The sequence below is a fragment of the Macaca fascicularis genome, chromosome 4 (assembly GCF_037993035.2).
Source record: "Macaca fascicularis isolate 582-1 chromosome 4, T2T-MFA8v1.1".
Lineage (NCBI taxonomy): Eukaryota > Metazoa > Chordata > Mammalia > Primates > Cercopithecidae > Macaca > Macaca fascicularis.
Window position 1 is genome coordinate 53169944 of NC_088378.1, and position 22292 is coordinate 53192235.

Sequence of the window (22292 nt, forward strand, 5' to 3'; positions counted from 1 at the left end):
TGCAGTTTCTGCCATTCAAATAAAGGCAAAACCACCATCGTTTTGCACCAACCTAATGTCTTTCCCTCAATGTTCACTTTGGTATGAACACTAATTTTGAATTTGTGACAAAAGTAATCTAGGTAAAGACAGAATTTAGACAGTGATGTATCAAGCTAAAGAAATTGTTTTCCCTTTTTTTCTAGGCAGAGCGATTTTGAAAGAAACACTTTGATAGACAAATAAAGGGAAAGAATGGGATCCTGCAGTCTGCTCAGGCTTTAAAGGATGATTTCTATATACTGTGCATTAGACAAAGAGAAGACTTTGTTACCCTCCTTGGGAAGAAGAAAAGAGGAAAGGGAGAAAAAAGAGGGAGAGACTTTAGCCATTGACATGGTAAATGGCTGTGCTTTGAAAAAAAATGTGATTATTTCCTATGACTCTCCCTGTTTGGTCAGTAGCCAAACTCAAAATACTTTGTGGGGATAGAAGTTTGTTGAAAGCAGGGAGCTGTTTAAATCTTTTGTCCAGGCTGATTGATCTGCAGTGAAAGTTGCTACTCTCATTGAGCATGCATTTAAGAGAGGATAGAGATAAATAAATTAACAAACATATAAACAATACAATTTAATAGAGTGATAAAAGTTTCAAAGAAAGAAACACTTGGATAATGAAAAACAGTTGACTAGTGATGGGCTGGCTAGAGATGGTGAGGAAAAGACTCTTTAAGGAGGTGACATTATGCAGAGGCAAGCAGATACCTCTCCTTCTTCCAAAATAATGCATATTCAAATGTTTTGCTAGTTGATTGTAGAGAATAAAAGATGAAATGACAGTTTTGATGTGCAAGGGGCTCACGAACTAAGAGGAGAAACAAAATACAACAAAATGAAAGACGTTTAACACAGTTCTACAGACTCATTCAGAAATACCGCTTCAACATTAATCCAGTTGGAATTAATCTCTATGAGAATTGGAAGCACGACTGGTTAGCTCTATGTTAACATCTCTCTGGACAAAGGAGAGTGTGTTGGTCAAGTCTCTTGGCTGCAAACTTCAGAGTCCAACTCAAGCTTGCTTAATTGAAATGGGGAATTATTGAGGGAATTCAGAGGGGCTGTCAGAAGTGGTGGAAAAAATGGATGGCAAATCTCGGAAAACAGACAGGAAACAAGACGGTTCCTAAGACTATGCAGCAGCAAAAATCTGACCAAGATGCCACCAGGTCATCATTTCTCTAAGCCACAATTGCTTCTGGGGACACTGCTTCCATGAATGAATGAATCTCAGCCTGGCAGAGTCACTCATAGACTGTCTCACATCAATCAAACAAATTCTGACAGTCCTGTGCACTTTGGACACTCCCACAAACTTCAAAGTCTCAGGCAGGTATATCCAATCAGTCAAGCTAAAAGACAGTTCATGTTCCAGGTCTCAACGGGGAGGGAGAGGGTAAGCCTGGCTGGTTTCCTTTTGTTTCAACAACGAGAAATGAAACTCCCTATTCTGCTAAGACTCGCACAAGGGAATTCCCTTGAAACAGGAAAGAGGATTGAAGTCTGGGTAGGAAAAATGTCAAATATTCCCAAATACGTTACTAGGGTTGCTCCTTAGCTGCATTTACATCTTTATCCCCATACTAATATTTTAAAATAAAAAGCTCTTGTCTAATGTAACTATTATTTGTATTGTCAAAAATTGCAGCCACCCAATTCCAGTACTAGAATCCCTTCCATCTCTAGACCTGTCCCAACCTCACTTCCACAGTTTCTAACATAGAGCCACTCTGTGCCACTAGGTGTCCCTAGGCCAACAGCATTATCATCATCTGGGAACTGGTTAGAAATGGAAATTCTCCAACCACAACCCATCCCTAATGCATTGCAACCTTTGCACATAGGGCTCAGCCATCTGAATTTTAAGAAGCCCACTGGATGATTCCACGTTTTATTATGGAAGGATCTTGGTCTTTGTTGGTCCATTTTTGTATAACTAGTAGTCTTCTGTTAGTTTTTTCCACTGGACATGGTAGGACTAGTACCCCAGGGGCTTTCTCAGTTCCATAAATCCTCCTTCCATTCCCCTTGGTGAAACAGTCATCTTTGGCCACCTAATAAGTTTAATTCTTATTTTATTTAAGATTAAAATTTTATCATTCACTCTTCTTCCCCCCCCCCCCCCCCCCCGCCGCCATTGCATGAGTTTCGTAATGACTCTCAGCCGTTTGTGTTGGACACTTTGATGCACTGTCCCAATCTCCCTTCTGGAATAAAAAACCCAAAAATCTAGCTGCTTTGGGGATTGCCTCCATTAAAGAGAGCCATTTCACTGGACTTCACACCCCCTTCCAGGGTGGTCCACATCCAGTAACTGATTGCTTCACAGGTGTAAAGGACTGACCCTCTCCTTACCCAGTTTAGGACAATGTTGAAGGATCAACAGAGCTTAGCTACCTATAGGGCCAGCTGAGGCTTCTTTTGAAGCTACAACACAGTGTGACTTTCCCCTCTGCCAGGTCCTGCTTCCTATTCTTTCCCTTCCACAGGTGTGGCTTTCCAGAACACTCGCTGATAAACCTGTATGCTAAGCCCCATCTCATATTCTGCTTCTGGGGAGACCCACCTGTAAAACCATTTCATTCCAAATCTAAGGAATAATTGTTATATCCACTGAGAGAAACAATTCTTCATTGAATATTAACACTCCAAAACTCCAGAAATCCAAAGTTGCAAGAATAAGACACAAACATTTTGTGAGTGGATCATTGTTTTCTGAACACATTTATTCTGACATGAAACTAACTACTTCATACTTTGCTGGTTCAGAGCATCTAACACATCCAGCAGTTCTGCACCACCATCTCTCATGACATTGTCTCCAAGCTGGCATCATAAGAAAAATGGTAATCATTCTTTCTCTCATTTTGCTAGGGCCAGCTGTTTCTGGATACAGAATAAAACCATTGACTGACTTTGTTGATGTCCTAATGGAAAGCAGGACATTGTTTCCCATCAAGATTTATATCAAGAGGGATTATTTCCAAATAGAAAAGTTGTTTGAATGCCACACAACTAAAATATTGACATAGGGCTATGGAGACTTCAAGCTGGATGGCAAGGAATTATATGGGATGGGGAAAATAAACTCCAGTTGGGAAAAACAGGAGCAACATTGCATGTAGCTGGCTAAGCTTTAGATAGGTGCATAAAATGGAAAGCAGTCTGGTTTGTCACAAGATTGAAAGTAAACTTTATAAATACTGTCAGGATTCAGACATGTCCATCAATATACATACAAATATTTGATGCATTGGCTAGTTACTCTCACACATTTAAAAAATGGGGTCTGGGGCATTCAATCTCCAGTGAGCACAATTTAAATTAATTTATATGCCCTAAGGTAAAAAAAAATAACCATTTTATTTGAAATATTAGATAAGTCTGACTTTCATAATTGAGATGACTCTTCTCCCTAGTTAGCCTAATAACTGAATGTTCTGTATGTGTTGCATTCCATGGGTCATGGGTGACTATTTGGACCTTATCCAAAGACAAATGGTTAGAATCACTCAAAATTAATCTGTTAACTGATTTTTTTTCATGTGCATAGGAATGCAAATGTCACCTTGTGTCTGGCAGCCTAGTAGACTAATTTGAACTATTTGAATAGTTATGAAAACTTTATTTCAGAAATTTTAAAAATTAGCAGCAGATAGGTAAAGCAATTTCCCATATAAACAGAATTTATTTGACTTCTTGTCTTGACAGAAATATGAGCTAAAAGTATCTGTAAAGATTTTTCATATATATGTGAACTGTATATACTCATACATATACATACTTAACACTCATAAGAGTAAGATCAAGGAAATCATTCCAAAGTCCATTATACTTAAACTTTGTTACCAAGATCAGATTCTTCAAGTGAAGAACACCATGGGAATCAGTGGAAACTGTGCAAAGGTAAGAGAAAGAATCATGTATTACAAAAGTTCAAGGGATTTAGTGTGGCTGGAAAATGATTTGTACATGAGTACGGCAAGAAATAGGGTTAGAAATGAACAAGGATGAGGTCACAATGGGCATTTTATGTCACTCCAATGAGCTTAGATCTTGTTCTTCCCTTCAGTACCACAACTTCCCAAGATATTAACTTTAAACTGGAACCATAATTAAATTTCCAATCATCATTCCTTTTATTCTATCAAGCCCAACAGCCTTTGGGGAGAGGGGGAAAAAGAAATCAAATCCCTAAATTCAGCTAATGATTAAGCATTTCACAGTATTCAAGTAATAAGAAATATGTTTTTTAAAACAATTTTGTTTTAAATGATAATATGTATACAAGGAAACAGTTTGTAATTTCCCCCTACCACAAGCCTTGCTTTAGCATGCAGGAGTTGTGTGAATCAATGAGTCCATCAAGGTAAAAGCAGACCCAGCCTGGTGCTTCAGATTTCATCATGAAACCCTGACTGCTGCCTCCCCTGTAACTTCTTCAACCAGCATCCTGATAGCCATTATTTCCCCAGAAATGTCCTGCTGCTTGCTTATCCAGGAGGACTGCCCTTCTACATTTATTAATGCTTTCTGTCATGTAACACATTTTCTGCCCAAGGTCTTTTCAGAGTCTGCAAATACGCCTGGAAGATTAACTGCTTTCCCCAGTAACAAAAGGCACTGGGCTAGCGTGTGGGTGCTTGGGGCAAGGAGAAACAAAGAGAGAGACTTTCTTAGGGAAGAGAAACTACCGTGGACAGGAAACATTTTGGAAATCAGAAAGGAAATCTTCACAAAGTTGCTTATGGCTGACATCACCTAATTATCTATAAATATGAATCGTTTGCTGATGAGAAATGAAAAGAGAAAGAAAAAGGCAAAGTGCATTAAATCTACCTGAGGCACATGGATTCTCATTAGGAATGAAGAGGTTTCCTTAGGGGCTCAGACTCATGAACCAGTGCTTATTTTCATGACCACTGTATTTGAACAATTGCATTCTTGTTTCCTGAATTTTATTTTTGTTTTCAAATAATGTTCTCAGGAATCTAAAATGCATACTACAATCTATGAGGGATGCATGATTTATTTATTATATCTACTGTTAGGACCAAACTACTCTAGTTCTTCTCACAGAGACAATAATATTCTTAACAACAATCAAATTAATAGAGGAAAATGGTAAGAAATCACTATTTATAAGTATAGTTTATTTCCAAAGAAAGTTTCTCAAGTGTGTGTGAATATGTAATTACCCACCTGCCATGATTGCCCATAATATGTGTGGTGCAAATTAAGAAAATGACATCTCTAACGAGATAAACTCCTATGAAAATATTCCCTGACCTTAACATTTTCATTGGGAAGGTTTTGCTAGTAAAATTTTTATTGATAGAGTTTATATGACTTTACCAGGCCAAATTTGATGATATTCATATCATTAAAAGTTGAGAGTGATTGCTCTGTCATTAGACCTAGAGTTGTTATGAGACAATGATAGAAAATGCAGAGAAGAACACCTAATAGACTTGATGTAATCATAAATTTTCAACGTTCCTCTACTCTATGTTGGGATGTAGAATTGAAAAGCATTTTCCAGGCCGAGTGCGGTGGCTCACGCCTGTAATCCCAGCAATTTGGGAGGCCAAGGTGGGTGGATCACCTGAGGTTAGGAGTTCAAGACCAGCCTGGCCAACATGGTGAAACCCCATCTCTACTAAAAATACAAAACATTAGCTGGGCATGGTGGTGGGTGCCTGTAATCCCAGCTACTCGGGAGGCTGAGGGAGGAGAATCGCTTGAAACCAGGAGGCAGAGGTTGCAGTATGCCGAGATCGCACCATCGTACTGCAGTCTGGACAACAAGAGCAAAACTTTGTCTCAAAAAACAAACAAAAAAACAAACAAAACAAAACAAAACAAAACAACAAAAAGGGAAACCCATTTTCCTTGCATAATTTAATTAACCTGTCTCTTTATTTTGGAGGCTTGCTAATTCATGATCCAAAAAGACTGATTTATGGAGCATCATGAGAACAAAAGCTAGGTGCTGAATAGAATAGAATTAAGCAGACTAAGAATAATATAAGAACAAATTTATTTCTGAGTTGACATCAGTTATAAAATGAGTTCAAGAGAATATTTACTGCTAAAGCTGGAAAGTCTGTGGTTTATTGACCTGATTTTTTTTTTATCTGACTAGAGCTTCCTCTTATTTCTCACTGAAGAATTAAAATAATATTAAAAATAGTAACAGTAATCCTTTAATAGTGCTGATTAACAGATATAATGTAAGTTTCCATATATATTTTTCTGTTTTATAGTATGTATTATTCCATTTTATATTCTCACAGAAAATCACCAAATAAAAATTATTATTAATGATGGTCAAACCACGTTCAGGGAATGTTATCATTCCAAGTTAGTTTGCAAAATTTGTTATGATACAAAAAGAATTAAAGTGAATGCAGAGGAATGGCAAAACAACAGCATTTGGCTTTGGGAGACTCTATTTTCCAAAATATTTTAAGAACTAAAATTTGATTGAGAATGTCTTAAATATCAGTCTCTTGACACAGTAGCTAAGAGGTATCTTCTTTTAGAATATTAGGAAGTTATCCTAGAAAATATAAGAACACATGTCTTTTAGTATTGAGAATATTTATAAGTGAATATTTATAAATTAATATTGGGAACATTTATAAATAAAAGGAGGAGACAGCGACACATGGAGAGCGAATGTTAGCACTGAGGGAAACAAAAGTGTAACTCTCCTGGTGTTTGAATGGTGGTCCTTTTCTTATTAGGCTTTTGGGACTGGGTTGTGCAGAATGGAAGCCTAGCATTTGAGCAGGAGTTAATAGAGTGAGAGATGGATGGTGAATGGGGTCCTTTTTGCACACTCCAGAAAGTTCCAGTGTTTTTTGGTGTTCTTGCAAGAGGTCATTATGGGTAAAGCTAAGGGGTGAGCTACAGGTAGGTAGCCCACACAGTATACTAAGGAAATTACTGGAGGGGTGATAGGGTTTGGCTGTGTCCGCATTCAGATCTCATCTTGAATTGCAGCTCCCATAATCCCCACGTGTCATGGGAGGGACCTGGTGGGAGGTAGTTAAATCACGGGGTTGGGTTTTTCCCATTCAATTATCATGATAGTGAATAAGTCTCATGAGATCTGATGGTTTTATAAAGGGCAGTTCCCGTGCAAAAGCTCTCTTGTCTGCCAACATGTAAGACGTGCCTTTGCTCCTCCTTCACCTTTCGCCATGATCGTGAGGCACCCCCAGCCATGTGGAACTGTGACTCCATTAAACCCCTTTTTCTTTATAAATTACCCAGTCTCAGGTATTTCTTCATAGCAGTATGAAAACAAACTAATACGGATGGTTAGCTTCTATTTACACACAGCCTTATCATTCTTAGAATTAGGTAATAGGCACCCCACCCTTGCCTCCACCTGACACCCACATTACTGTGAGCCCCTCTCCTGGCTCACCTGGAGTAGGAGTTTGTGGAACTAACACCACATGGTCACCGGAAACCCAGACCCTCCTCCTTCAAAATTGTGCTTGGATACCCAGGAATTGAAAATTCTCCCCGCAGTGTCTTGAGCCTCTTTCCAGGGCCCTGTGAGTCTGTTCCAGGGTCTATTCCTCTGAGTATGGGGAACCCACCTAATGGATCACCTTTGCGCCTAGCAGATAACCAAAGGGGGGCTGTGTGTAGGCATGATGGCAGAGTCAGGGCTTGCAAGCATGTCAGGCACCTCTTGATGTGGGACAAAGCCAAGGGTTAAAAGAAAAGGTTAACCTAGCTAGGGGCTGGGTGCTGGGACATGATTTTTCCTCACCTCTATGCTCCAGCACAGGATTTCAAGCATTCTAAATAAGATTCTGTCCTAGGGCTTTATGAAAGTATATTTGTCAAACTAGGAGAACAGAACATATTTTACTTAACAGATTGTGAGCTTGACATATAACATTTAAACATTCAGACAACAGCTTGTAGATTTCCATTTGTACTCCTGCCCTAGGCGCTGCTGATGTTAAGGGTGGGTGTGCCGAATATTCTAGATGAAAGTGTGTAAGTTTATATTGCATGATAGCAGAGGCTCTTTAATGATTAGCATCTATTACAGTGCCTGACATAATAGTAAATAATTAATATTTTGGGAATGAAAGACTACATTCTTTTATTATTAATCATTTATTCATCTTATAAGCACAGTGGTGAAAAATCATATCTCTGGAACACAAGCTCCTGGAATGGAAAGTAAGAGACAACATTTTCTACAACAACAGAGAGTAGATTACCTGTGTAGACCACTTAGCAATATCTCTGTCACTTAGTGAATCTACAGTAAACATTACCTATCATTATTAATTATATGGTCTATAGATTACGAATTCTGGATATTTCATCAGTCAACATTCAGTAAGCGTAGTTCGTGTAGTTGCTTTAAAATATGTCATCAATTTCCTAACATCATGAAAGTGAAAGTACCCGTGAAAAGACTTCTTGCCACCTAAATAATTTAGTATTCATCTTAATTGGTGACTTCCAGGACTTGTCAAACTATTTATTTGATTAATGTCTAGAGCAGTGACATCCTCAGAGTAGATATAAATTTTATTTTAAGATGTCTTTTAAATGAGAGAGTTTTATTGCCTTCAAATTCTAATATACCTGTTAATTTTTCCCCATATTTGTTTTGTTTGTTTGTTTGTTTGTTTTTGTGAGCACTCATCAATTCATACTCAGTCTATGAATCCAAAAGCACTCATCTAGGATGTTTAAACATACTGCATGCTGAGACCATTAAAGGATTTGATTAAGTTACAAGAATACTGTATATATTTGCTAAGTGAATATTATTTTTTAAGATAATCTGTCCAAAGGATACAGGATCTATTTATGAGTTTGTCCAAGTTTATCCCTGTATGAAAGAAGGTGACCCTAAAAAGAGCTGAGCCATAATTATTTCAGGGCTCCACAAAAAACAAACAAAAACCTCTTGACTGGGTTAGAGTCATATGTACCACCTGCCTTTTAAAAAGTTCAATACCGCATTTGCCTATTTGAACAATGTTTCTGTAATAAAGCAAGGATTACAATGACTCACCTACGTTTAGTTTCAGAGAAACCCTTGCCTTTCCAGAAACATTTGTAAGGCAGTGGTGAGGAAGAGTTTATTGGAATATTTGACATGCAAACATAAGTAAACCTCTTGTTATTTAGTGAGCCAAGATAAATCAAGTCATATCACTTTCCAAAGAATAGTGATTGCAATAGCTCATTGAAGGGGGCAAGTAAAAATCTATACATGTGCTTTTCTTGTATGATTTGTCATTTTTATTTTTAATTCTTTCCTTTCTCTCTTTGTTTCTTTTTCTTTCTTTTTACTTTGGCTTTATTCATATATACTACTCAAAATCCTCTTGGGAATCGGCAGAATAAAAATACCATGGACCCCACAGTGTAAACTCATGGAAGTTGCTGTGTGTTTTCAGTACCTGTCTCAGGGTCTGATCCAGTATACTGGCAATATGTACATAGCCAATAAATGAATAAAATAAATAGAACATTTCACTATTTTAAAGGGATCCCAGATTCTACTAGCCATTTGCAAAATCCACATGGAACTATAACTTGACAGGGAGAAATTATATCCTGAGCAGGAGAAATCAAATTTCGGTCGCCTAAACCTGTGCCATCTAATAGCATTACTGATTGAATCAAGCTGGCTTACTTTGCTGCAAAGCCCATTGCTTGGGCACAGGCATGGAGGATAACAATAAGGAGGCCAATTTTCTGGAAAGTACTATGTTCTGTGCCCTTTCTGCCACTGTCTGTCACCAAAGAGGTGTTTAAACAGTTAAGGAAATTCAGTTCTGGATTATCACAATATAAATTTAAGCCAAGTGGTAAAAGCCTATTTTCCTCAGTTTTTCCAAATGTTGTTCCTCACATCCCTAGGAAAACACCCATTCTCTCCATATACGTTTTCCATTATTCACATGAGGGAGCTGCATTCTTGCTGCTCTGTTGGGCCATGTTGCCTCAGTGAATGTCAGCTTGGCATCGGTCAATAGGAAGAGCTGTTCATAGGCAACTGTACCATACTCAACAACCTGCTGTCCACTGGTCATTGCAGTCCCATGGGACTATATTGACAAAACAGTAGCCCTTCTAGAACTGTAAATGTATGTGGGTGGAAAAAAAAGATGGAATTGTGACAATATTGTTATAAATATATATTGTTACAATACTGTATTTATACCTTTCATCATATATCATTTGATTGTAACAATACCTCTGTGAGCTAGAAAGAATAATTATTAGTATATTCATTTCAGAGCTAAGCTAACTGATACTCAGAAAGATTCAGTAGCTGGTTCAAGCTTCATTGCTCATTTTGTTAATAAGGCAGAAATGTGGCCCTGTGCCATGCTGTCTCTCTAGCTGTGTCCGATAGGACACAATTAAAATGAAAATTAGCCATAGGGAGAAAGGAGAGAGAGATGCTTAGCTTCCTAAAAGGAGATTTTTTACTGAAGATTCTGCAAGGATGAAAAAGAAGAGCCAATTTAATTAAAATCCTTAGGAAAATAGTATAAATATCATCCAAGGCTTCTCCCAATTGCATAGTGTTGGAATTTGAAAGCTTACTTTATATTGGATGCATTATATGTATCATATGAACAAGTGCTACTGTAGACTGGATGAGTCCTTTCATCAATAAAATAAAATAAAATAAAATAAAATGCCTCTGTTTCAATGGAAACCAGGAAGAAAAGTAAAATTATTTTTTTATCTACCTCCAAAACTGTGATCTCATTTTAGTAATGAATAGCTAAGCTAAACTTATTTGCTGCTTCAGGTACTCTTCTATATATTTTAAATCACTGAGTCTTCATAATAACCCTAGGAGCTTAGTTCTATAAATGTGCCATTTAATAGATGAAGAAACTGAGGCACACACTGGTTAGAAACTGCCTGAGGTCACACCACTAGTGACTAGCAGAGGGAGAATTTGAACCTATCCCATATCCTTTACTTTTAACACTAGGTTCAAGCGTCTCTGAAATAAATGGCAGACTAACATTTCTCTGGTAGAAAACTCATACATGATACAGTTTCTTGGTGGATAGCTTCCTCTTACAAAAGTTACTGCCAAATCTAAAATGCAACGTTTTATTTTACGTGCTTTTTATTCCATCAATAATAAGTACAACAGTGTGGTCACTGTGATTTCAGGATCAAATAAAATACAGAAACACCAAAGGGTCTATTTTCACTTGAACTCACAGGCACTGCAGATACAATCACCTATTATTCTCATATATTTTTGATGTGGATCTCTAGAAGGAGATAAAACAATGATGAGATCATACTGAGTGCCTGTGTTTCAGGTGAAGTGTGTCACAGTTTGTTAAACCCCTGGAAAATAGGGATTAAATTGTCTATACAGGAAGTCACTACTTTCATCTGGAGAATGACCACAAAATTGTTCCATGAAAACACACACACAAAGAAGCAGTATAAAGTTAAATGTAAAAATAAAATGTCTGGGAGGTGCGCCCAAGATGGCCCAATAGGAACAGCTCCAGCCTCCAGCTCCCAGTGCGAACGACAGAGAAGATGGGTGATTTCTGCATTTTCCACTGAGGTACCAGGTTCATGTCAGTGGGGAGTGCCAGACAATCGGTGCTGGTCAGCTGGTGCAGCCCAATCAGTGAGAACTGAAGCAGGGTGAGGCATCACCTCACCTGGGAAGTGCAAGGGGGAAGGGAATCCCTTTTCCTAGCCAAGGGAAACTGAGACACACAACACCTGGAAAATCAGGTAACTCCCACCCTAATACTGCACTTTACCAAGGGTCTTAGCAAACGGCACATCAGGAGATTATATCCCACACCTGGCCCAGAGGATCCCACACCCACAGAGCCTCCCTCATTGCTACCACAGCAGTCTGAGATCTAACTGCAAGGCAGAAGCGAGGCTGGGGCAGGGGTGCCCACCATTGCTGAGGCTTAAGTAGGTAAACAAAGCCACTGGGAAGCTCGAACTGGGTGGAGCACACCACAGCTCAAGGAGGTCTGTCTGCCTCTGTAGACTCCTCCTCTGGTGACAGGTCACAGCTAAACAAAAAGCAGCAGAAACCTCAGCAGAGGTAAACGCCCCCATCTGACAGCTTTGAGGAGAGCAGTGGGTCTCCCAGCACAGAGGTTGAGATCTGAGAAGGGACAGACTGCCTGCTCAAGTGGGTCCCTGACCCCTGAGTAGCCTAACTGGGAGATATCCCCCACTAGGTGCAGACCGACCTACAGCTGAGGGTCTTTATTGTTAGAAGGAAAACTAACAAACAGAAAGGACACCCACACCAAAATCCCATCAGTACATCACCATCATCAAAGATCAAAGGCAGATAAAACCACAAAGATGGGGAAAAAGCAGTGCAGAAAGATTGGAAATTCAAAAAATCAGAGCGCATCTCCCCCTCCAAAGGAATGCCGCTCATTGCCAGAAACTGAACAAAGGTGGATGGAGAATGACTTTGACGAGTTGACAGAAGAAGGCTTCAGTGGATCAAACCTCTCAGAGCTAAAGGAGGAACTACGTAACCAGCGCAAAGAAACTAAAAACCTTGAAAAAAGATTTGACAGGTTGCTAACTAGAATAACCAATGTAGAGAAGTCCTTAAAAGAACTGATAGAGATGAAAACCATAACACGAGAACTACGTGACCAATACACAAGCTTCAGTAACTGACACAATCATCTGGAAGAAAGAGCATTAGCGATTGAAGATCAGATTAATGAAACGAAGCGAGAAGAGACGTGTAGAAAAAAAAAGAGTATAAAGAAATGAACAAAGCCTCCAAGAAATAGGGGATTATATGAAAGGACCAAATCTACGTTTGATTGATGTGCCTGAAAGTGATGGGGAAAATGGAACCAAGTTGGAAAACACTTTGCAGGATATCATCCAGGAAAACTTCCCCAACTTAGTAAGGCAGGCCAACATTCAAATTCAGGAAATACAGAGAACGCCACAAAGATACTCCTCGAGAAGAGCAATTCCAAGACACATAATTGCCAGATTCACCAAAGTTGAAATGAGGGAAAAATCTTAAGGGCAGCCAGAGAGAAGCTCAGGTTACACACAAACGGAAGCCCATCAGACTAACAGCAGATCTCTCGGCAGAAACTCTACAAGCCAGAAGAGAGTGGGGACCAATATTCAGCATTCTTAAAGAAAAGAATTTTCAACCCAGAATTTCATATCCAGCCAAACTAAGTTTCACAAGTGAAGGAGAAATAAAATCTTTTACAGACAAGCAAATGCTGAGAGATTTTGTCACCACCAGGCCTGCCCTACAAGAGATCCGGAAGGAAACACTAAACATGGAAAGGAACAACAGGTACCAGCCATTGCAAAAACATGTCTAAAGGTAAAGTCTACTGATGCTAGGAAGAAACTGCATCAACTAATGAGCAAAATAACCAGCTAATATCATAATGGCAGGATCAAGTTAACACATAACAATATTAACCTAAAATGTAAATGGACTAAATGGTCCAATTAAAAGACACAGACTGGCAAATTGGATAAAGAGTCAAGACCCATCAGTCTGCTGTATTCAGGAGACCCATCTCACATGTAGAGACACACATAGGCTCAAAACAAAGGGATGGAGGAAGATCTACCAAGCAAATGGAAAACAAAAAAAAGCAGGGGTTGCAATCCTAGTCTGTCATAAAAAAGAATTTAAACCCTCAAAGACAAAAAGAGACAAAGAAGACCATTACATAACGATAAGGGGATCAATTCATCAGGAAGAGTTGACTATCCTAAATATATATGCACCCAATATAGGAGCACCCAGATTCATAAAGCAAGTCCTTAGAGACTTACAAAGAGACTTAGACTCCCATACAATAATAATTGGAGATTTCAACACCCCACTGTCAACATTAGACAGATCAATGAGACAGAAAGTTAACAAGGATATCCAGGAATTGAACTCAACTCTGTACCAAGCAGACCTAATAGACATCTACAGAACTCTCCACCCCAAATCAACAGAATAGACATTGCTCTCAGCACCACATCACACTTATTCCAAAATTGACCATATAGTTGGAAATAAAGCACTCCACAGCAAATGCAAAAGAACAGAAATTATAACAAACTGTCTCTCAGACCACAGTGCAATCAAACTAGAACTCAGGACTAAGAAACTCAATCAACACCGCTCAACTACATGGAAACTGAACAATCTACTCCTGAATGACTACTGGGTACATAATGAAATGAAGGCAGAAATAAAGATGTTCTTTGAAGCCAATGAGAACAAAGATACAACATATCAGAATTTCTGGGACACATTTAAAGCAGTGTGTAGAGGGAAATTTGTAACACTAAATGCCCACAAGAGAAAGGAGAAAAGATCTAAAATTGACACCCTAGCATCACAATTAAAAGAACTAGAGAGGCAAGAGCAAATGCATTCAAAACCTAGCAGAAGGCAAGAAATAACTAAGACCAGAGCAGAACTGAAGGAGATAGAGACACAAAAAACCCTCCAAAAAATCAATGAATCCAGGAGTTGGTTTTTTGAAAAGATCAACAAAATTGATTGACTGTTAGCAAGACTAATAAAGAAGAAAAGAGAGAAGAATCAAATAAATGCAATAAAAAATGATAAAGGGGATATCATCACCAACTCCACAGAAATACAAACTACCATCAGAGAACACTGTAAACACCTCTACACAAATAAACTAAAAAACCTAGAAGAAATGGGTAATTTCCTGGACACTTACACTCTCCCAAGACTAAACCAGGAAGAAGTTGAATCCCTGAAGAGACCAATAACAGGCGCTGAAATTGAGGCAATAATTAATAGCCTACCAATCAGTAAAAGTCCAGGACCAGACAGATTCACAGCCAAATTCTACCAGAGGTACAAGGAGGAGTTGGTACCATTCTTTCTGAAACTATTCCAATCAATAGAAAAAGAGGGAATCCTCCCTAACTCACTTTGTGTGGCCAACATCATCCTGATACCAAAGCCTGACAGAGATACAACAAAAAAAAGAGAATTTTAGACCCATATCCCTGATGATCATCGATGCAAAAATCCTCAGTAAAAAATACTGGCAAACCGAATACAGCAGCACATCAAAAAGCTTATCCTTCGTGATGAAGTGGGCTTCATCCCTGGGATGCAAGGCTGGTTCAACATTCGCAAATCAATAAACGTAAACCAGCATATAAACAGAACCAAAGACAAAAACCACGCGATGATCTCAACAGATGCGGAAATTGCCTTTGACAAAATTCAACAGCCCTTCATGCTAAAAACTCAATAAATTCGGTATTGATGGAACGTATCTCAAAATCATAAGAGCTATTTATGACAAACCCACAGCCAATGTGAAACTGAATGGGCGAAAACTGGAAGCATTCCCTTTGAAAACTGGCACATGACAGGGATGCCCTCTCTCACCACTCCTATTCAACATAGTGTTGGAAGTTCTGGCTAGGGCAATCAAGTAAGAGAAATAAATCAAGGGTATTCAGTTAGGAAAAGAAGAAGTCAAATTGTCCCTGTTTACAGATGACATGATTGTATATCTAGAAAACCCCATGGTCTCAGCCCAAAGTCTTAAGCTGATAAGCAACTTCAGCAAAGTCTCAGGATACAAAATTAATGTGCAAAAATCACAAGCATTCTTGGACACCAGTAACAGCCAGCCAGCCAAATCATGAATGAACTCCCATTCACAATACCTTCAAAGAGAATAAAATACCTAGGAGTCCAATTTACAAGGGATGTAAAGCACCTCTTCAAGGAGAACTACAAACCACTGCTCAGTGAAATAAAAGAGGACACGAACAAATAGAAGAACATACCATGCTCCTGGATAGGAATAATCAATATTGTGAAAATGGCCATACTGCCCAAGATAATTTATAGATGCAATGCCATCCCCATTAAGCTACTGGGGCCTATTGTGGGGAGGGATAGCATTAGGAGATATACCTAATGTAAATGACAAGTTAATGGGTGCAGCATACCAACATGGCACATGTATACATATGTAACAAATCTGCACATTGTGCACATGTACCCTAGAGCTTTTTTTTAAATTATACTTTAAGTTCTAGGGTACATGTGCACACATGTGCATAACGTGCAGGTTTTTTGCATATGTATACTTGTGCCATGTTGGTATGCTGCACCCATCAACTCGTCAGCACCCATCAACTGGTCATTTACATCAGGTATAACTCCCAATGCAATCCCTCACCCCTCCCACCTCCCCGTGATATGTCCCAGTGTGTGATGTTCCCATTCCCAATTCCAAATGATCTCATTATTCAGTTCCCACCTATAAGTGAGAACATGCGGTGTTTGGTTTTCTGTTCTTGTGATAGTTTGCTGAGAATGATGGTTTCCAGCTGCATCCATGTCCCTACAAAGGACACAAACTCATCCTTTTTTATGACTGCATAACATTCCATGGTGTATATGTGCCACATTTTCTTAATCCAGTCTGTCACTGATGGACATTTGGGTTGATTCCAAGCCTTTGCTGTTGTGAATACTGCCGCAATAAACAAACGTGTGCATGGGTCTTTATAGCAGCATAATTTATAATCCTTTGGGTATATACCCAGTAATGGGATGGCTGGGTCATATGGTACATCTAGTTCTAGATCCTTGAGGAATCGCCATACTGTTTGCCATAATGGTTGAACTAGTTTACAATGCCACCAACAGTGAAAAAGTGTTCCTATTTCTCCACATCCTCTCCAGCAACTGTTGTTCCTTGACTTTTTAATGATTGCCATTCTAACTGGTGTGAGATGGTATCTCATTGTGGTTTTGATTTGCATTTCTCTGATGGCCAGTGATGATGAGCATTTTTTCATGTGTCTGTTGGCTGTATGAATGTCTTCTTTTGAGAACTGTCTGTTCATATGCTTTGCCCACTTTTTGATGGGGTTGTTTGTTTTTTTCTTGTAAATTTGTTGGAGTTCTTTGTAGGTTCTGGATATTAGCCCTTTGTCGGATGGGAACATTGTAAAAATTTTCTCCCATACTGTAGGTTGCCTGTTCACTCTGATGGTAGTTTCTTTTGCTGTGCAGAAGCTCTTTAGTTTAATGAGATCCCATTTGTCAATTTTGGCTTTTGCTGCCGTTGCTTTTGGTGTTTTAGACATGAAGTCCTTGCCCATGCCTATGTCCTGAATGGTATTACCTAGGTTTTCTTCTAGAGTTTTTATGGTATTAGGTCTAACATTGAAATCTCTAATCCATCTTGAATTAATTTTCGTATAAGGAGTAAGGAAAGGAACCAGTTTCAGCTTTCTACTTATGGCTAGCCAATTTTCCCAGCACCATTTCTTAAATAGGGAATCCTTTCCCCATTTCTTGTTTCTCTCAGGTTTGTCAAAGATCAGATGGCTGTAGATGTGTGGTATTATTTCTGAGGACTCTGTTCTGTTCCATTGGTCTATATCTCCGTTTTGGTAACAGTACCATGCTGTTTTGGTTGCTGTAGCCTTGTAGTATAGTTTGAAGTCAGGTAGCGTGATGCCTCCAGCTTTGTTCTTTTGACTTAGGATTGTCTTGGAGATGCGGGCTCTTTTTTGGTTCCATATGAACTTTAAGGCAGTTTTTTCCAATTCTGTGAAGAAACTCATTGGTAGCTTGATGGGGATGGCATTGAATCTATAAATTACCTTGGGCCATTTTCACGATATTGATTCTTCCTATCCATGAGCATGGTATGTTCTTCCATTTGTTTGTGTCCTCTTTTATTTCACTGAGCAGTGGTTTGTAGTTCTCCTTGAAGAGTTCCTTTACATCCCTTGTAAGTTGGATAACTAGGTATTTTATTCTCTTTGTAGCAATTGTGAATGGAAGTTCATTCCTGATTTGGCTCTCTGTTTGTCTGTTACTGGTGCATAAGAATGCTTGTGGGGGGGCGGAGCAAGATGGCCGAATAGGAACAGTTCCAGCCCCCAACTCCCAGTGTGAGCGACACAGAAGATGGTTGATTTCTGCATATTCAACTGTGATACTGGGTTCATCTCACTAGGGAGTCCCAGACAATCAGTGCTGGTTGACTGCTGCAGCCCCACCAGCGAGAGCTGAAGCAGGGCGAGGCATCGCCTCACCTGGCAAGCTCAAGGGGAAAGGGAATCCCTTTTCCTAGCCAGGGGAACTGAGACATACAACACCTAGAAAATCGGGTAACTCCCACCCCAGTACTGCGCTTTAACCAAACAGGCACACCAGGAGATTATATCCCACACCTTGCCGGGAGCGTCCCACACCCACGGAGCCTCCCTTATTGTTAGCACAGCAGTCTGCGATCTCGCGGTGAGGCAGCAACCAGGCTCGGGGAGGGGCACCCGCCATTGCTGAGGCTGAAGAAGGTAAACAAAGCCGCTGGGAAGCTCGAACTGGGTGGAGCTCACAGCAGCTCAAGGAAACCTGCCTGTCTCTGTAGACACCACCTCTGGGGACAGGGCACAGTAAACAACCACAAAAGCAGCAGAAACCTCTGCAGATGCAAACGACTCTGAGAGCTTTGAAGAGAGCAGTGGATCTCCCAACATGGAGGTTGAGATCTGAGAAGGGACAGACTGCCTGTTCAAGTGGGTCCCTGACCCCTGAGTAGCCTAACTGGGAGACATCCTCCACTAGGGTCAGTCTGACACCCCACACCTCACAGGGTGGAGTACACCCCTGAGAGGAAGCCTCCAAAGCAAGAATCAGACAGGTACACTCGCTGTTCAGCAATATTCTATCTTCTGCAGCCTCTGCTGCTGACACCCAGACAAACAGGGTCTGGAGTGGACCTCAAGCAATCTCCAACAGACCTGCAGCTGAGGGTCCTGACTGTTAGAAGGAAAACTATCAAACAGGAAGGACACCTACACCAAAACCCCATCAGTACGTCACCATCATCATCAAAGGCCAGAGGCAGATAAAACCACAAAGATAGGGAAAAAGCAGGGCAGAAAAGCTGGAAATTCAAAAAATAAGAGCACATCTCCCCCGGCAAAGGAGCGCAGCTCATCGCCAGCAACGGTTCCAAGCTTGACGGAGAATGACTTTGAAGAGATGAGAGAAGGCAGCTTCAGTCCATCAGACTTCTCAGAGCTAAAGGAGGAATTACGTACCCAGTGCAAAGAAACTAAAAATCTTGAAAAAAAAGTGGAAGAATTGACGGCTAGAGTAATTAATGCAGAGAAGGTCATAAATGAAATGAAAGAGATGAAAACCATGACACGAGAAATACGTGACAAATGCACAAGCTTCAGTAACTGACTCGATCAACTGGAAGAAAGAGTATCAGCGATTGAGGATCAAATGAACGAAATGAAGCGAGAAGAGAAACCAAAAGAAAAAAGAAGAAAAAGAAATGAACAAAGCCTGCAAGAAGTATGGGATTATGTAAAAAGACCAAATCTACGTCTGATTGGGGTGCCTGAAAGTGAGGGGGAAAATGGAACCAAGTTGGAAAACACTCTTCAGGATATCATCCAGGAGAACTTCCCCAACCTAGTAGGGCAGGCCAACATTCAAATTCAGGAAATACAGAGAATGCCACAAAGATACTCCTCAAGAAGAGCAACTCCAAGACACATAATTGCCAGATTCACCAAAGTTGAAATGAAGGAAAAAATCTTAAGGACAGCCAGAGAGAAAGGTCGGGTTACCCACAAAGGGAAGCCCATCAGACTAACAGCAGATCTCTCAGCTGAAACTCTCCAAGCCAGAAGAGAGTGGAGGCCAATATTGAACATTCTTAAAGAAAAGAATTTTCAACCCAGAATTTCTTATCGAGCCAAACTAAGTTTCATAAGTGAAGGAGAAATAAAATCCTTTACAGATAAGCAAATGCTTAGAGATTTTGTCACCACTAGGCCTTCCTTACAAGAGACCCTGAAGGAAGCACTAAACATGGAAAGGAACAACCGGTACCAGCCATTGCAAAACCATGCCAAAATGTAAAGACCATTTAGGCTAGGAAGAAACTGCATCAACTAACGAGCAAAATAACCAGTTAATATCATAATGGCAGGATCAAGTTCACACATAACAATATTAACCTTAAATGTAAATGGACTAAATGCTCCAATTAAAAGAGACAGACTGGCAAACTGGATAAAGAGTCAAGACCCATCAGTCTGTTGTATTCAGGAGACCCATCTCACATGCAGAGACATACATAGGCTCAAAATGAAAGGATGGAGGAAGATTTACCAAGCAAATGGAGACCAAAAAAAAGCAAGGGTTGCAATACTAGTCTCTGATAAAACAGACTTTAAACCATCAAAGATCAAAAGAGACAAAGAAGGCCATTATGTAATGGTAAAGGGATCAATTCAACAGGAAGAGTTAACTGTCCTAAATATATATGCACCCAATACAGGAGCACCCAGATTCATAAAGCAAGTCCTTAGAGACTTACAAAGAGACTTAGACTCCCATACAATAATAATGGGAGACTTCAACACCCCACTGTCAACATTAGACAGATCAAAGAGACAGAAAGTTAACAAGGATATCCAGGAATTGAACTCATCTCTGCAGCAAGCAGACCTAATAGACATCTATAGAACTCTCCACCCCAAAATCAAAAGAATATACATTCTTCTCAGCACCACATCGCACTTACTCCAAAATTGACCACATAATTGGAAGTAAAGCACTCCTCAGCAAATGGACAAGAACAGAAATTATAACAAACTGTCTCTCAGACCACAGTGCAATCAAACTAGAACTCAGGACTAAGAAACTCAATCAAAACCGCTCAACTACATGGAAACTGAACAACCTGCTCCTGAATGACTACTGGGTACATCACGAAATGAAGGCAGAAATAAAGATGTTCTTTGAAACCAATGAGAACAAAGATACAACATACCAGAATCTCTGGGACACATCTTAAGCAGTGTGTAGACGGAAATTTATAGCACTAGATGCCCACAAGAGAAAGCAGGAAAGATCTAAAATTGACACTCTAACATCGCAATTAAAAGAACTAGAGAAGCAAGAACAAACACATTTGAAAGCTAGCAGAAGGCAAGAAATAACTAAGATCAGAGCAGAACTGAAGGAGATAGAGACACAAGAAACCCTCCAAAAAATCAATGAATCCAGGAGTTGGTTTTTTGAAAAGATCAACAAAATTGACAGACCAATAGCAAGACTAATAAAGAAGAAAAGAGAGAAGAATCCAATTGACGCAACAAAAAATGATAAAGGGGATATCACCACCGACCCCACAGAAATACAAACTACCATCAGAGAATACTATAAACACCTCTACGCAAATAAACTGGAACATCTAGAAGAAATGGATAATTTCCTGGACACTTACACTCTCCCAAGACTAAAGCAGGAAGAAGTTGAATCGCTGAATAGACCAATAGTAGGCTCTGAAATTGAGGCAATAATTAATAGCCTACCAACGAAAAAAAGTCCAGGACCAGATGGATTCACAGCTGAATTCTACAAGAGGTACAAGGAGGAGCTGGTACCATTCCTTCTGAAACTATTCCAATCAATAGAAAAAGAGGGAATCCTCCCTAACTCATTTTATGAGGCCAACATCATCCTGATACCAAAGCCTGGCAGAGACACAACAAAAAAAGAGAATTTTAGACCAATATCCCTGATGAACATCGATGCAAAAATCCTCAATAAAATACTGGCAAACCGGATTCAGCAACACATCAAAAAGCTTATCCACCATGACCAAGTGGGCTTCATCCCTGGGATGCAAGGCTGGTTCAACATACACAAATCAATAAACATAATCCAGCATATAAACAGAACCAAAGACAAGAACCACATGATTATCTCAATAGATGCAGTAAAGGCTTTTGACAAAATTCAACAGCCCTTCCTGCTAAAAACTCAATAAATTCGGTATTGATGGATCGTACCTCAAAATAATAAGAACTATTCATGACAAACCCACGGCCAATATCATACTGAATGGGCAAAAACTGGAAAAATTCCCTTTGAAAACTGGCACAAGACAGGGATGCCCTCTCTCACCACTCCTATTCAACATAGTGTTGGAAGTTCTGCCTAGGGCAATCAGGCAAGAGAAAGAAATCAAGGGAATTCAGTTAGGGAAAGAAGAAGTCAAGTTGTCCCTGTTTGCAGATGACATGATTGTATATTTAGAAAACCCCATTGTCTCAGCCCAAAATCTCCTTAAGCTGATAAGCAACTTCAGCAAAGTCTCAGGATACGAAATTAATATGCAA